Raw genomic sequence first — 19121 nt, forward strand, 5'->3', positions numbered from 1 at the left:
TTTATTTTATTTTTTAGAGTCGTTAGAACATTTTCTTTTCTTTTTGGTAAACTATGCAACGTTCAGATAAAACACATGAACTTGAGATGCCAATAATCTGTCATCTGCTCGATTTAAAGAGTTTAAAGAACCGCTGTCAATCATAAATTGATTTCCCCTGACTGTAATGATGCTTTGGGAAAAATCCAATGTGATATAGGCTAATATATTTTTGAAAAGCTGTAATGACAAGTCTGGTTTTCTTATTGTACAATTCACATGCTTGTATTGTAGGCTACGTTGGAAAACTACTTTCTCAAAGTAGTATGGCTGTCAGTGATTACATAATACATCCTGAAGAAGCATTTTGGTTGTGTTGGAACATGAATTTCATATATTGTTTATATGTCTTTATAATTAAAACACATATCTATGCTTGGAGTTAACCCGTTTCAGTTATTTACTTGCCACACAGATTTTGGCTAAAAAGGCCTAATCTAGCCCACACAAAATGTGTTATAGCCTCTAGCCTACACCCTAAAATGTAAAAGAGAACAACGCAAGGCGGGCCTTGTGGGGATGAATTTTATAAAATTGTTTTTTTTTCTTTTAAAGTGTGTTGCTTCTGGTGATAGGCTACTTCTAATAATCAATAAATGTCGATTGTATTCCCCTGAGGACTCGCGCACTGAAAAGTAACCGACACCTTCTTAAATGCGCAACTGATTATGGCAATGATGTTGACATGCATAATTTTAAAATACCAAGATTATCACTTATTGGAGATCTGCAGCTCAGTGGCATGACTTCTACAGAATAGGCTAATTGGGCTATTATTTAGATGCAATGTATTCAATCACTCAACTCTCTGTAATCCGCAAAATGGCCTTCATTCATTCATTCATTGATTCATCATATTAGATAGTTCTCAACTTTCATGAGCGATCTGCTCTACTTACTTTGACGAGGATAAACCTGACAGACAGACAGACAGACAGACAGACAGACAGACAGACAGACAGACAGACAGACAGACAGACAGACAGACAGACAGACAGACAGACAGACGGTGGACAAAGTAGGACTGTATACTCAATTAAAGCTCAGGTGTATCATACACATGACGAGGTACATTTTCCTTTTAATATCGATGCTTTGCTGCTGTATTGAAATTGAGAACATTAAAACAAAAAGTTAAATATAAACGTACATCTGATATTTTCATTATTTGAAATAGAGCTTAAAGTGGTTAATTCATAATATGTTTTTGTTAAGTTTGGGTCCCAACAATGTCCTAGAAATGTAAAAAATAATTTGAAATGTAAAAAAACAGTAGGCCTATACTCATAAATTAAGTAACCTAGTATTCAAGTCTAAATGTAGCCAGTGTGGTGCTGAAAGGACAGCGACTTTTACGCAAGTGACTGACTATCCATACTGCGCACCCCCCCCCACACACACACACACACACACACACACACACACACGCACACGCGCACACTGTTTGCTTCTAGAAATAAGATCTACTGGTCATCATGCTCGTAATCCCAACATTGTTCTTTGAATCTGGAATGTGACTTGATTAAAAACTAACATTACTACAGGAATGGCGTGATTTGAATATGCATAAGTGTCATGAAGGAAAATCTCATACTTTTCTAGTTTGCTGTAAGTGGAAACAGTTCCTTCCTAGAAACGTCAAAATAATTTGAAATGTGACAAAAAAAGAAGTAGGCCTATACAAAGAAAAGAAGAACCATATTTTATACTTTGGCTATTAAAAAATAACAGATATACCAGCTCATAGCGTGGCACGTGCAATGAGCTTGTAGATCTGCTATATGGGAAAAATCTGGGGGTCCGCAGCCAAATACACATAATTGTGGAGGTCCTTGACAAAAAGTTTGAGAACCACTGGCCAATAGTATTCAAGTCTAATGTAGCCTACTGTCCACCATCGCTGCTGCTGGTGGGGCCCATGGCGTGCAGTGACTGAGGGCCCATGCAGGAAGCGCCTGGGGCAGGAGGGAGAGAGGACCTGTCTCCGGGTATTTGGGTGATTTACAGGCTGGACAGTTATTAGCACGATTCCACCTCCTGCCCTCCATGTCTCCATGCTCTCCCCCTGCTCCACTTAATTCCATGGACGTTACAGGGACAACTCTGATGTGCAGGTCAGCCAGGAATTGTGTGTGTGTGTGTGTGTGTGTGTGTGTGTGTGTGTGTGTGTGTGTGTGTGTGTGTGTGTGTGTGTGTGTGTGTGTGTGTGTGTGTGTGTGTGTGTGGGGGGGGGGTGGTCCCTTCTCCAAATCAAGAAACACATTTACTGTATTTGCGATTGAAATCAAGCAGTCTGAAATGACCAAATCTGTTTCTGGTCTCAGTAGGCTATGAAATAATTGTGTAGGTAATTATTAATAAGACATTTAGGTATAGCCTATCAATGAATGCTGTCTATATGTTTTGTATCAATGTATCAATGTTTTGTTGATACGCCGGTTTATTTACGCATGCGTTAGCCTATGATATGTAACGACTAATTACACAATACAATCAGCGAAATACAGACACTGTAGGCAGCATGTTACTAAATTGTCAAGCCAACTGCAGCGGGTGATGTGTGTCTCTGAAATGCATGCTTTTGTTTTACAGCAAAATGTGAGACATTATTAGGCTGTTTATTTATTTTACATCCAAGACAGACTTCCATGTCTGCTTATCTGGCCATTTAAAACCAAACAGCTTAGCTCAGATGTCACAACACGCAGGACACCCCACGGAGTCTTAAATAATTGCTCCTCTGACGATAAAACGTGACTTCTTCTAAACGTGCCACCATTCAGGCGAGAGCCGGATCTATAGCCTCCTTCCGCCGTACGACGGTGTCGCGCTGCGAAAATAGCCTGATCTGCAAGCTCACAATGACGTGACGCGTCCTTGTGAGCTTGCAGATCGAGCTATTCTTTTTGGCACGGGATAGCCTACCACGCGACGTATAGCCTCGTGTGTGCGTGTGTGTGTGTGTGTGTGTGTGTGTGTGTGTGTGTGTGTGTGTGTGTGTGTGTGTGTGTGTGTGTGTGTGTGTGTGTGTGTGTGTGTGTGTGTGTGTGACAGTGAAGTGATAAGGAATTTGAATACCCCCCCAAAAAAGGAAAAGACCATTACTGCATCAAAAGTAATCAACCAAACTATACTATAAAAGCTAGTCAAACATTGGCCAAATTGTCAAATAATATAAAAAAGAGGAAAAAATGTTGACATTGTGAGGCGTTGTGAGCTTGTAGATCTGCTATTTTCACAATATTTATCTGTGGAACCGAGTCAAACTAAAATGGCATGCCTCAACCTCTACAATTCCAAATGTATCAGGGTGGGGGGTCCACAGTTCAAATATGATTATTTTGGGGGGTCACGGCCTGAAAAGGTTGAGAACCTCTGCTCTAGACTATATACGACTAAAGTATGTGTAACTATGAATCCGGCTTAAAGTGTATGGGATGTGACAAATGTCGCTGATGATGTGAAAGGCTGCCTGCGGTCCATTCAGGACACACACACACACACACACACACACACACACACACACACACACACACACACACACACACACACACACACACACACACACACACACACACACACACACACACACACACACACGCACTCCTCACAGCCTGTAATTGGCAGAGATGAGACAAGTTGTCTTCTTTTTTTCATGGATGGGTGGTTGGGTGGTTGGGTGGTCACTTGCCCTATAGGCGGCTAATGTCCAAATGCTGAACTGTTATGTTGTATTGTCTCACATTATTGTCTTAATGGGCCTTTCACATTTGCTTGGTGGCAATTGTGGCATTCAGCATGCAGGCTACATCTATATGTTAAGACAGATTTGTTAGCACGCCTATCATATTTCGCTCTGTTGTGGTATATAGTCTTGAGCTTGCAATGCATAGACAAGCCATAGACATGAGGACAGTGGTAGGACATTTTACTTTAATTATAATTACATTGTTTTGAGGATCAAGGCTACATTTAGCTTGGCCCCCCTCCCAACAAGAATTCTGAATTTGAATGCTAATGCTGTAAATAAGATTAATTGAAATTCATCATTTTTACAGTTTGTATGGTACTTGAGAGGCGGGTAAGAAGCTGTGCTAATTTTAACACGTTTGTTGAACATTTACAGAAGACAATATGTAATTATAATCACCTACTTTGTGGAGCACAACTCACTTTTAGGATACACCCATCAAAAAGCTGACTCTTAGTATCATTTTATTGTGTACTCAACAGTGAGCATTTCAATAAACTAGAAAAGGGTGCTCCGCAGAACGCATACCTTTGCCAGACTGGGTCGCCTAGCCAGGGCTGTGTAAGTCATGGGTTGCGGCCGCCAGGATGCGAGGAAGTGTGTGTGTGTGTGTGTGTGTGTGTGTGTGTGTATGTGTATGTGTGTGTGCGTGGGAGGGGGTAGCATTTCTAAAACATATATGGTGCAACTTTTCACATTTGTGGCAGCCCCTATTTATTCCCTATTGGCAGAAGTGAAAGTGCATTTGGAGGTATGCATGCTCCAGAGGCCCCTCAACATGCGATTCCAATTTGGTCCAATTTGGGGTTTATTGGATGTTGGATTTATGATAAGAAGTTTTTTCTCTCCCACTAATTATTTAAGCCAATTACAAGGCAAACAGTTTGGAATATTAAAACCCCCTGTTTGACGGTTATTGTCACACGACTCACTACATAATTTGTACCAATTGTCTTGAAATAATGTTTCTGCAACCATTTTTGGTTCCAGAAAGAACCTTTCAGACAATGGTTCTTTAAAGAACCCATAAACACTCAAACCCTATATACTTCATTGGCCACAATTCTTTTTGTACCCCTCAACACCAAATCTCTTTGTCAAAAAATAACTTCTAGAGCTATATTTTTGGCGAATGTTCACCTATAAGACATGCCCTAAATTGGGACACTATAGGCTTTAAGATGCCTTAAAGAACCATAAAAAATGATGACTCTGAGGAAGATGCAGTCACTCTCTATTTGTACTAGCATCTTAATGAAAAAAAGCGGCTGTAATTATCCGAGCTGCTCCAGTGTCTTCTCTTCTACCTAAAAAAATATTATTTGACACACAAAAAAAAGGTTCACTAGAACATGATGACCATTCACTAAATCCAATGGTTCTTTAGTCTAACCATTATAGCCTTTTCAAGAACCATTTAAGAACCCTCATTTCTCTCTGTGTGCACTAGCACTCTCCAGTGCTAGTGCACTTGAACTCAGTGCAGTGCGTGAGTCTGAGTAGACTGTGGGGTTGTCTGCAAACATTTGTGTTTGCACCCAGCAGGACGGAGAGGGAGTGATTTCATTAGCATGGCTGGGAGCTCTGAGGTATGTTTGTGTGCTTTCCCCCCCGACCCGATGGTCTAGTACTAAAACCATATGCCCTTAAGTCTGTACCTCTGCCTAATGCTTCTGACAGTGCTGCTTTCTCTAATTAAGCTCTCCCTACGGTATGTGCAAGCTGATGTGTCCGATACACACTGTGTCTCTCTCTCTCTCTCTCTCTCTCTCTCTCTCTCTCTTACACACACACACACACACACACACACACACACACACACACACACACACACACACACACACACACACACACACACACACACACACACACACACACACACACACACACACACACACACACACACACACACCGGGCCTTGAAGGGATACAAACATACATCACTTTTGATTATACTTGCTGTGGGGTTTGAGGGGGTTTGGAGAAAACGTTATGTTGTAGTTGTTGTTGTCTTTTACTCACAGAAAGTAAAAATATGAGCCTTTTACAAGCTGAATAACACAGATGACTTGGCGTTTGAGCAGGTTTGAATGGGGGAAGGGGCAAAGAGGTGACATAAACAATCTAGGGCTAGATCTGTGGGGACCAGGACAACTGTACCTCACAATGTCTATTTCTATTTTGTGGACACACACACACAGCTCTTCCTCTATGTACAGTATGACATCACAGTCTGTCGTCCCTCCCAGCCCCGCCCTGTCTGAAGAGATGAGCGGGTGAGTCAGTCGGTTCCGAGGAGCCATGTGATTCAGGGCGACGTTGCTGCGAGTCAGGCGGGTTGGGCCCGCCCCCACTAGCCCCCTCATTCGTTAATCAGATGGCAAAGTGGGGGTGGGAGGAGATGTCTGTTAGCATGCGTGTGTGTGTGTGTGTGTGTGTGTGTGTGTGTGTGTGTGTGTGTGTGTGTGTGTGTGTGTGTGTGTGTGTGTGTGTGTGTGTGTGTGTGTGTGTGTGTGTGTGTGTGTGTGTGTGTGCGTGCGCGCTGCCATGTTTTCTGCTCACATGGCCACGGAGCCTCCAAACGCGGCAGCCAGGCAAAGCGTTTTGTCCATCGCCACAAGGCACCTGACACCACGCATGGTGGACCATGACGGGTGGAACAGGGTGGGCCTGCCACACAGCAAAATCCTGAGTGTTCCTTTAACTCTGAGAGTGTAAAAAAAATGCACTCGTGACTGGTCTGCAAAGTGTTTCACAGTGTAGGGATTACAGCACCGTAGGGTTGCCAACCGTCCCTTGAAATGAGGAATCGTCACTTATATGGAAATTAAAAAACTATAAGGGAAACCCTTTGTTCCTTATTTTTGGGGATCATCATCTTACAAGTTCAAACAGCTCATAATACTTCAGGGTGTTGACCCAACCCGATCTCCAGAGATTACCGTAACATTGCACGGAACGAGTGCACTTCATTCCGTGGATAGCCGCCTCGGAACTCCCGAATTGCGTGCATATGTACGGCGCTCCCTTTGTGACAAAACCATTTCGGAGGCGCGCAGTCACAGGCGAACTGTCACCCCGTGAAGGACCACCGAGGGAGCTAAGGCGACCGAGTTGCCGTCCTGAACGGTGGGACGTTCGCCTGTGCCTACTCAGCGCCGTTTGAGTTATGTACCGATAGGCACAGAATCGTAATTTTTTTTGTGGGGACTGCTCTGCTTCCGGGTTTTTCCGGGTTGCGACTGGTTACGCCCACCGTGGGACTCGCCGTACATATGCACGCAATTCGGGAGTTCCGAGGCGGCTATCCACGGAATGAAGTGCACTCGTTCCGTGCAATGTTACGGTAATCTCTGGAGATCAGGCTGGTTGACCAGTTAAAACCTCTAGACTTGGTAAACAGGACCTGAATTGTCTCTGTCCTTGGACCGCTTTATTTTATACAGCAAATATCCCCACAGAATATAAATGCTGGAGTTCAAGTGGTTAATATAATAAACAAAGATTAATTTTTTTTCTGGGCGTCCCTGATTGTTTTTGGAATTAGGGTATGCCTGGCCAGGTGTCCCTTATTTGAATTTCAGGTAATTGGCAACCATAGCTTTAACACAAAAGAGTGCATGCCTAACTCTTCTGTGATACAACGTATACCTGCACAATTAGCCGAAAATAATTGAAAGTCGTGATGTTAGGATTGACAATTATATCATCGTGATTCGAAACTTGGCAATTGATTCAAACATCTTATTTTGTCAGCTGTTGCAACTTGCCCTCGTCTGCCTTCGTCTCCTCAACATTACTCAAGGATTAATAACCATAACATTGTACAACACCCATCCATCAGGCTCACAGAAGTCTCTCCAGCCAGACTGTTGCCTCACACCATTTTCAAATGCTTCCGCCACACAGTCCGTGCAAAGGAAGCTCTGGAAAGGAACCCGGGAGTAAAGCGGATGTGACGCCTCCTCCCCGCTCCCGTTGTGTCTTTACAGTCGCGTAGATCTGTCCGACTCAAAATCTAATTAGGCGTAGTAATGACCAACAGATGACAGCTTCCTTTCTTGGCTTTCGGAAGGTGTAGTTTCAGACTCTATATTTTCAGAGATTGTGGAGTTGGCTACGTGAGACTATAGGCTCAGAGAGGAACAATGAAATCACAGATGCAAATGACATACTGTACTAATTGACCAAATGTATGGCACAACGAGAGACAAAGGCATTAAGAATATCATAAAATCACCTTTTAACACCAAACATAATGATCATCAATACTTGTGATTGATCATCATGATTACACTATTCAGCAAAAACAATCAGGATTTAAATGTTTGTCACAATTGTGCAGCCCTAGAACAAAGTAAAATCCTCAGTGTTAAAGTTGCACTACTTCTACCCTGGATTTGAACCCGGTTTCCTGCGCAAATGCTGGAATTTTTACCATTGAGCTAATAGAGCCTAGCCTGGTAAAGCCCCTCCCTCCGGAAAATCGAATTTCCATTTGATTTCAGGAAGGAGTCTGGCCTGAAAGCTTGTCTGGGCGTTTCTAGCCAGTTCACCAAATGGACGAGCCTAATGGATGAGCGTTGTCGCTCATCGTTCTGTGATTGACAGCGAAAGTTGGCCAATCAGGTGGCGAGTTCGAGTGAGCCTGAATGGAACCGAGTGCAGCCTGAGTGCAGCCAAAGATTGTTAATTTAGCAAGATACACATTCTCCATTGGAGCCACTAGAGGCGAAGTAGTACACAAATCCAACAAATGGTCTCCTAAGTAGGCGTGGTTGTCTTCTCCCCCGACCATCCCACCACCCTCCCCCTCCCCTCTCCCTGGCTGACAACGTCATGTGGATGTGTATTTGCGTATTTTCTTCATTAAAGAAAATAAATGCTTTACATGTTTGAAAGTGCACTGTTATTGGCAAAGATGCTTTTTAAGACAGCCATAACATTCCCCCCACAAACACACACGTATTATTCAGTCTTATGCTAGATGTGCTCCTGTTTCTGCTCAATATTGGCTCAACAGAGCCTTTTATTTATAAGGTATATATTTTACCACTAGTGTGTTTAGCATGAATGTTTAGCATGATGATTCCCAAATCATACACCATCAACCAAGACAGTTACTGTAATAATGGAAAATTATAGAGCATTGGAACACACATTTTATTTAATTTTTAATGCGTCCATATTTCACGTACTATATTCACATATGGAATCTCAGTTTATTAGTTTCTAGAACATATCTTATGCGTACAGAGCATAGAGTTAAAATCTAATATAATAATACAATATAATAGAAGGGACAGACAGAGCCCTCTATGTCTCGACCGTCAGACTGCAGATGGACTCTTCAGATATCTTCCCAAATCTCGCGAGAGTGTGTTGCTGGGATAGAGAAAGGTCGATAACAAAGTAGATTTTCTCCTAATTTGTGTCTCTAAAAAAAGCCATTTTAGTATGAAAATCTTGTACATATTGTGTGGCTTGTGATGATTGGGTCCAATATTTAGTTCAGTGACCATGGAGCTAAAGAATGGTTCAGAAGCTGTGTTCACGTTCCCTCTTCCATTGGAATCAATAGACTCCAACCTGCTTCCTGTCTCCTAAAAAGGCGTCCACCTACGTCACGCAGAAACAGGAAGTAAACCGGAGATTGCGTATCTTGCTAAATTAACAATCTTTGGTGCAGCCGACCAAAAACGAACGGCAGCCATCTTTTTTGACCGCAGTGTTTTCTACTCTCTTTTAAACTTCAAAACGCTCTCAAACTTCTATTTTGAGGCACGGAATTTACTTTTAAGATATCGTTTGGATAGAATTTAGTTGTTTAACTTCATATACTGTATGTGGTCAATTAATCATGACAAAGCCTATTAAAAAAAATTCAATTCAGAGAGGGCGGGCAGTGACACGCATGTATCTGAATAAGGCAACCTATTTTGTGCATGGCCGTCTCAAAAGTCCTGTTGCGTCACATTAGTCTGGAGGTGGTAAAAATGCACTGGCTGAAGGGGAACACTGCTGATTGGATGAAGGGGTTGTCAGTCAACGGTATTACTCCCGCCCAACTCCAGCCCACAGCCGAATTGCCGAATGCGCGATTATGCCAGACTCACTCCTGAAATAAATTACAAATGAGATTTCTGGAGGGAGGGTTTACCAGGCTAAATAGAGCCTGCCTGCTTGCTTAAGGGATAGATCGAATCTTAACCATCATTGGTCAAAACTTGTCAGAAACTTGTCAGATCCTGTGTCTAGGTGAGACATGACCTTTGACACAATCTAAATGTCTCAATAGAAGAGCAGGGAGACAAAAGTTATATTGTATTACCATACAAATGACATTTTATTCATTAAAAGAAAGTTACGTAGTGCTGCTTTAATTTAACAAAATGGGACCAAATGGACCCATACTCAGAGAATGTACAAATGGAACCACAGGTCCATTTGGTTTAGTATTTTACAATGTCGCTTATTGTCAGGTGCTTCTTGTGAGTAGAAGCATTTTTACTGTTTACTTATATTATTACTGATATAACTACTTTTGTCTTCTCAACCAGTGGTTCTTAAAGTGGGTTCAGGGACCCCCAGGGGGTCCTTGATGGGGTCCCCAGCTAAATTAAGAACAGTTTAATCACCTTAATCCTACTTTATACTCCGGCTATTAAAAAAATAATATCCGATCTAAGCTCACAATGTGACACGTTGCTTTTTTTTAAACATCTTGAAAAACGAATTTGGAATTATTTGGAATTATTTCAAGAACACAAATCTTCTCTTATGGGGGTCCCTGGCAAAACATATTTCCAGATGGGGGTCCGTGGCCAAATACATATCAATTTGGGGGTCCGTGAAATGAAAATATTCGAGAACCACTGCTCTAAACATCAGTCAACAAATGAGTGACCCTGTATCCCTTTTCTCTCTTTGTGTCCATCCCTCCATCCCTCCATCTCTCCATCCCTGCATCTTTCCATCTCTCCATCCCTCCATCTTTCCATCTCTCCATCTCTCCATCTCTCCATCCCTCTCCTCTGCTCACTCGTACTCTTTGACAGAGGATGTGAGTTGACAAATGGGGGCATCCGTTACTTTAGCACAGCCTAATCTCTGTAATGGTCCCACAGACACGGGACTGGTGGCGAGCACTGTACGCGCACACATGCTCCGCACGCACGCACCCACCCACACACCCACACACCCACACGCACACGCACACACACACACACACACACACACACACACACACACACACACACACACACACACACACACACACACACACCCACCCACACACACACGCGCTGAAAACACACCTCATCTAGTTCAACAAATACACGCACAGTGCCTCAGGGCCGACAGTCGTCTCTGCGTCTTCAGCCCTTTGTGCCCGCCGTGTGGACATGCAATGACCTCCTTCACACACACACACACACACACACACGCACACGCACACGCACACACACACACACACACACACACACACACACACACACACACACACACACACACACCGCTCGCTCGCTCGCTCGCTCTACTCGGTACCAGCTGAGGAGCGCCATGTTTCTTTGTGGAGTGCAGGGGGAGCTCGTTATCTTCATTAATTAATGACAAAAGCGATGTAATTGGCCATCCATAATCCACCATGCGAAGACAGTGTGACAGGCAGGCCCGAGTCCATCCTCTCCTCCAACTCATAAACACACACACTTCATCCAAGAAGTGTGTGCGTGTGCGTGTGCGTGTGCGTGTGCGCGTGTGCGTGTGCGTGTGCGTGTGTGTGTGTGTGTGTGTGTGTGTGTGTGTGTGTGTGTGCATGTGCATGTGCATGTGCGTGTGTGTGTGTGTGTGTGTGTGTGTGTGTGTGTGTGTGTGTGCGTGCGTGTGCGTGTGCGTGTGTGGGGTGTATACTTGTACTACTATACTTGTGGTGGCCAAATGTCCCTGCACATGTATGGTGTCGAATTTGAGAGATAGACATTGTGGGGATTTTATGAATTAGGTTTACAATTTGTAAAAGATTCAGATTTGTAGGCGTTCAGGTTATAGGACTAGACATTCAGAGTTTAGGTTTAGGGGTTGGGGATGGACTTATAATTGATGTATACTCACTTGCGCGTCACATTGCGACGTGTTGTGAGCTTGAAGATCGGCTATTTTTGGTGAGTGACAGCAGCACGCGCTGGAGTATAACCCAGGCTTCTGGGTTTTAGGTTTAAAATTGCAAGAAATTGCAATGATAAATGGTGCATTTATATAGTGCTTTTATCCAAAGCGCTTTACATAGATTGTGCATTACATTCACGCATTCACACACCGATGGTGGAGGAAACCATGTATGCAAGGCACCAACCTGCTCATCAGGAGCAATTAGGGGTTCAGCGTCTTGCTCAAGGACACTTTGACACTAACTCTCTCTGGGGGAGCCCGGGATCGAGCTGGGAACTTCACGGTTGCCATCCGGCCGCTCTACCGGCCACTCTACCCCTGAGCCACTGCCGCCCCTAATAAAAAGCTTAAAGCATACCTACTTACACGCACATCGACTGTGGGTGCTGGGCCAATGAAACAAATATAAAAAGAGGTAGAGCCTGCACACACACATACAAATAAACATAGCCTAAACCAGTGGTTCTCAAGATTTTCAGGCCGTGACCGCCCAAAATAATCATATTTGAACTGGGGACCCCCCACCCTGACAAGCACTTGAAATAAACATTCAAAATCTTATCTTATGTTCAAACCAATCCTGTAGATTGACATGCTGTAGATCGACATTTGAGCTTTTCTATTTTTGGGTTCTGAAAAGTAACTGCATGAGGTTTTCACCCGACAGTATACGGCAATGTTCCAGACCTGATCTGGGCACACAGGGAACCTTTCCTCTTGGGGTATAGATTATATTTCATTATTTTGAGTACTGAGTCATTTTTTTTATCGAACCATATGTTCTGAGTTTTGGCTTTTCTCAATAGCTAGATTTTTTTCTTTGAGCTTCTGAAAACAGCATCTTTAATCATATACTACTAGTATCTACTTTTATATTTCAAGACGTGCTTTTCTTCACATCCTGCTCTTTGAAATAAGTTATGAATATGCATTATGCACTGACCAAGAGTTGACCAGCTTTATGTCCCACTCCAGCATCTTCTTACATACCGTGCACCTACTGTACATCACCCATGTTCACAGTCTAAATGTAGCTCAGAGAGTGTACAAATGGAACCAAATTGACTCGTACGGGTCCATTTGGTTCCGGAATTACATTGGAGTACATACAGTGGAGGTCAGTTATATTGGAGTATTTTTTTTGTTTTTGGGGGGTCACATTTCAAATTCAAAGAACAACATTGGGATTAAGAGCATAAGTAGGTGTTATTTCTAGAAGCAAATGTGTGTGTGAGCAGTTAGGCTGGTAAAAGTAACTGTCCTTTCAGCACCATGCGCCAGCCAGTATAGTATATCAAGTCTAAGTCTAAGTATCAGTGAGCTGAGCTACAATTAAAGTGGGACTTTAAGTAAATACTGCACATTAAACTCATTGTTATGTGTTATGATTGTGATAATGTAGCTCCGTCACTTTGGGTCAGAGGTCGAGAGAGAGAGAGCGAGAGAGAGGATGATTATGATGATGATGATCATGATGATGATCATGATGATGATCATGAAAAACAACAACAACACGGTAAAATCATGAGTGTGAATTTTATTCTGAGACATAAACTATCACTCCACATTTGACTGTGAAAGTCTGCCAGATGGCTTGTCTGTGTTGTATTCTTTTCCCCCATCACAGTGAAGGCTTTGACTCCCTGTATGTCCAGACTCTCTCTCTCTCTCTCTCTCTCTCTCTCTCTCTCTCTCTCTCTCTCTCTCTCTCTCTCTCTCTCATCTCTCTCTCTCTCTCTCTCTCTCTCTCTCTCTCTCTCTCTGTATGAAAGACAAGATTAATGGCACTTCCCATCGCAGACTATCTTGCGCCAGCCTAATTAAAATCATTGAAACATGCGCGTGGCCAAGGATCAGTGGCTTTTAATGAGGAGCTTGTAGCCTGATTTGGGTCTCATTTTCTGCTTAATAAGGCCCGGTTAAAAAAGTAATTTTGGAGGGATGTGACTCCTTTAAACCTGCTCATTATCAATGATAGTGCCTCACTTAAGTACTTCAGGAAACGCTGTGTTTAATTAATATTGTGTCGCGCGCGTGGATTAGCTGACAGCCTGGAAGGGTGCAGGCAGCGCAAAGTGAGCGAGCAAAGGGGGCTAAAATTGATGAAGAACTTTCAAGGGCACTGATTTCATTAAGCAGCTTCATTACGGCCCAAATAACTCTTCATGTCATTTCATCTCCCCACACACACACGCGCGCACAATGCACGCCCGTGCGCACACACACTCGCACGCACGCACGTACACAGTACACATACACACACATGTGCACACGCACACATGTGCACACACACACACATGCGCGAGCGTGCGCACATATAGCACACATGTGTACACTCACGCGCACGCACGCATGCTCCAGTCCGCACTTACGCACACACACACACACACACACACACACACACACACACACACACACACACACATGCATGCACACACACACACGCACGCACGCACGCACGCACACGTGCAAGCAATGAGGCAATAATTGCATTTAGTTTGTCCAGGGCAGAGAGGGGAGGTACATTAGAGGTGAAAACAAAACAATCACATTTGCTTCAAGCCATCATTATGACACCTATTCATTACCTGACAACACAATGCATTGCTCTTTTAATAGGGGCGCATGCAACAGTTAATCAATCTAATCCATTTGATCGATTTAAAAAACAATACACTTGAATAAAATGATTGATTTTCAGAAATACTGAAAATAGCAGATCTACAAGCTCACAACGCATCGCATCCGGAATGTATTGTGAGCTTCAGATCACAATACATTCACTGACATAGGTCTAGTTGTATTACAGTAGCCTAATCCATTGTAAAAGGTCTATTATAATTGTTTCAGGTTGATTCCTTGATATATAATTTATTTTAAAAAACATGATATGAAAAACGTTATTGATTATTCCATGAGCCGGAAAGGTTACAGAGATGGTAATTGTTAAGAAGACAATGGATAGTTGCAGCCCCGTTGCAACTATCCATTGCAGATTCTGCGATTGTTTAGTTTCTGTCAGAGCTCACGACTAGAGCTTTCATGCTGCTCAAGCCAGCTTGAGAAGCATTTAGTTTTAGTCATAGTCTTTTGAATACATTTTCATTTAGTTTTAGTCATATTTTAGTCATCTGAAATGTTTTAGTTTTTGTCTAGTTTTAGTCAACTAAATCTACAGTTGATTTAGTCGACTAAAATGTATTTTGGCGGTGCCTCGATGCTGATCTACAAGCTGTAGATCAAGTTGTGAGCTTGTAGATTTGCTATTTTCAGAGCGCAACACCAAACCAAACATAAAATGACTTGTCTTTTAGTTCTACTGGATCTCGTCTCCACTCGTCCCTCACTAACATTTTAGTCTAGTTTTTATTTGTTGACGAAATTGTCAATATATTTAGTCTTAGTTTTAATCATCGTAGCTTCGTTTTTATTTCGTTTTCGTCAGTGAAAAAAGGTAGGCGACGGAAATATTTTGTCATAGTTATTTTTCCACCTGTATGAATGAATGAACCATTGTAAAGCGCTTTGAGCACTTGGAAAAGCGCTATAAAAATGCAATTCATTATTATTATTATTATTATAGTTTTAGTCGACGAAATCAACACTGCCTCCCAGAATGCCCTGGTCCTCCCACAATGCCCTGGTCCTCCCACAATGCCCTGGTCCTCCCACAATGCCCTTGTCCTCCCAGAATGCCCTGGTCCTCCCACAACGCCATGGTCCTCCCACAACGCCATGGTCCTCCCACAATGCCCTGGTCCTCCCTCAATGCCCTGGTCCTCCCATACTTTTCTTTACAGTCCATTTGCTTTGTATACAATTATAACATAAATAGGTAACCCTTTAGTTTTCAAGTCTCCTATAATTACCAGGAAAGTAGATGTTAATCAAATAGAGTTATTAGAAATGTACCCACACGAGATTGATACATTTGCCAACGAAGCCGTTTTTTTTAAATTTGATGCGCACTGCAGCTTCTTATCGTGCAAGCGTTGCCACATTCTCGCCAAACGCAAGAAATCATTTCGGGACGGCAGGATATTGAAGGAGGTGATGACTTTCAGCTGGCGAGGATTTGTTTGGCCATTTCAAGGACTGAAAATCCCTGGATGTCATCATCACCAGCGTTCAGCTGTCCAGGAGAACACTTGACACAGAGATGTGAGGGCATTTCACAGAATTGCGGGGCGCAGCTGAAAAAAGGACATCAAATCCGTGGTTCTCCCCACAGCTTGATGAGTCAAGAGACAGTTTTGATGTTGTTACTAATAGTTTCATGCCGACATGTAATTCGTATTATGAAATAGGAAGATCGGATCATGTGCTATCACTTTTAAAAGTCCCAGGATTTAGGTTTTCATTATGTTTTGATGTGCGTAGCACCTTTCTGCACAGATAGTCAGAATTGATCTCATACCTTTTGTAGAAAAGAGTCATCTTGTCAGCAACCTTCCCCCTATTCCCATGGATTGGGTCCACCCATCTCACCTGCTCTCACACTCCTAGTCCCAAATTTCTCACCTGCCTCCTCTCTCACTCCTCATCAGTGACCTATATACGTATATGCTGCCTGTTCTTTAGTTCTTGTTTGGCAGCAGCAACACTTACACCTGAGAGCCCTCTGTCCTGCAGTCTCAGACCAGGCCTTGGATATTGCGTGGGTGAAGTGAGTTCACTGTTCATGATTGCTCTTAGATCCTCATTTGTTGCATCTTACATTATTGTCATGTCAACGTTAGAGCTCACCTGTTTGCCTTGGAAACTGTATAGAGAAGATTGTGCGTAATGCACTTACTCTATAGTATTCAGGGAAACGCAGTAATTACTCATAGAGAATGTTCAATACCTGGTGGTTTGTCATGATTTGCTTTAATACTCTTGATGTCAGTGGTAGGCCGGCCTACTCACCCCCTCTTAGAGTGCTAATGTTTGTCTATTAGGAATTGTTAATTGTTAATTTAATTAATTAAACTCTATATACTTTGTTGACCCCCAGGGGTCTATACTTGATGCCCTTCCTTTTTTCCTTCAAACCCCAGCCCTCTTCTCACCAAAACAAGGCCTCACATCGTGACGCCTTGTGAGCTTTTGAACATGTGCCCACGCCAGTGTTAATGCGGTTAACACAGATTGTTAATTAAATAGTGATATTATCAAACATGCTGTATCAGATTTCCCAAAAGGAAATGCATGTACCCCCCCCCCACCCAACAAATGGAAACCTGGATATGTACAGCGTACTGTAGGCTCAGATGCATACAGTGAAAGAACGCCAGTGGAGGGCTGAATAATGAGAAAGACTCATCGTAAAACAAAATAAACGTAAAAGTGCTGCTGATGGGTTTCGAGCTCGTGTTCTTCATCAGACTGAAGAGCAGTGGGTGGAAAAAGTACCCAAATATTTTACTGAAGTAAAAGTATCAATACTGCAATGCAGAAAATACTCTGTTACAAGTAAAAGTACGGAATTAAAAAATAAATAAAAACTTGAGTAAAAGTACAAAAGTATTGGCCTCAAAATGTACGTAAAGTACCAAAAGTAAAAGTACTCATCATGCAGAATGTCACCATTTCACAAGTTTTCCAAAATAAATCATTTGAAAATAGCAGATCTACAAGCTCACAATGCATTATGAGCTTGTAGATCGGCTATTTTCAAATGGCACGAAATGTATAGGGCTGAAGTGGTTCATGTGTATATTGTAATAATAGTCTAAATTAAAAGTAACTAGTAAGTAAAGTTGTCAAATAATTATAGTGGAGTAAAAGTACAATATTTGCCTCTGAGATGTAATGGAGTAGAAGTAAAAGTATAGGGAAAAATTGGAAATACTCCAGTAAAGTAAAAATCACACCCTGTGTGAAGTGGGCGGTGTCTTGCTAGCTAATCACAATACTGAATGGAGTCGATCAATCATGTACAAAGGATACACTCTTTATGATGGACAAAACCATAACTTGAAAAAAACAAACATTTGGTTTTTTTCAAGTTATGGTTGCTTATATAGGGCTATGCACATGTGTCATGTGACCACTGGCCAATCACAGTCCTGAATAGGCTGTGATTGGCCAATCACAGCGCAGGATAATTCTACTAATTTCCTGGGCCCAGATCACAGCGCAGGAGTTAGTACATTTTTCCAAATCTCACTTATAGGGGCGGTTTCACCGCCCAAAAATACCTCAAAACTGTAGTACAGTACTGGAGTAAATGTACTACTTTACACCACTGCTGAAGAGAAACCAGAGAGACGCCATCCTCATGCAATCAACACGATCACATAGAATGCACTCACTGCAGCATGTTGACATCAGACTGATGTCACTTGGGCGCAATGGAGACGTTCTTTCAACTGGAGCTCAACAGTGTGTTCCTTTTGTTCTACTGAGTGCTGTTTTCCGCTCACCACACCTGCCCAACTCGTGGTTTTGCATGTGCATTATGTTCTTCCTCTTGTTCTAAAGGCTCATTGTAATCCTGACAATGGGACCAGCTTACATTAGGTTGGCTCAACTTTGTTGATAGCGTTCACACTATCCTATCAGGTACTGTAATATCGGAGTGTTGGAGGGATTAGCGGAATGAGAGAGAGGGGGGGGGTTTTGGGCGGAAGGATAATGCCATTGAAATATTCAAATGCTTTAATTCTAATATGGAAAATGGATTTTTGTGTGCAGAGGTTTTCGAGGATACGAGAGAGAGAGAGGAGGAGAGAGAGAGAGAGAGAGAGCTGAGAGAGAGAGAGAGAGAGAGAGAGAGAGAGAGAGAGCAAAGGGATAAGTGGCACATTATAGAGAGAGGAAGGGATTACTGTAATTATTCCAGCAAATTTCATGAAATAACATAAAATGATCAGAACTCTCTCTCTCTCTCTCTCTCTCTCTCTCTCTCTCTCTCTCTCTCTCTCTCTCTCTCTCTCTCTTTTTTTCTCTCTCCTGGAGTGTTTCCACTGAAATTGAATTACCGGTAATTCAGAATCCTAAAGTTGATTCGGAACTGGAACCAAAAAATTACTTCGTTTTTCTTACCCTAAACTGGGAACCAAACTGCCATTGACGATCACATTTCCCCCATGAAATGGACCACTTTGACCGGTCATATTCGACACATTGACCATTCAGCAATTCCGCCCCCGGTTACAATAGGCCTGGTAAACCCTCCC

This window comes from Gymnoscopelus braueri, assembly GCF_963280865.1.
Source record: "Gymnoscopelus braueri genome assembly, chromosome: 12".
In the NCBI taxonomy this organism is placed as follows: domain Eukaryota; kingdom Metazoa; phylum Chordata; class Actinopteri; order Myctophiformes; family Myctophidae; genus Gymnoscopelus; species Gymnoscopelus braueri.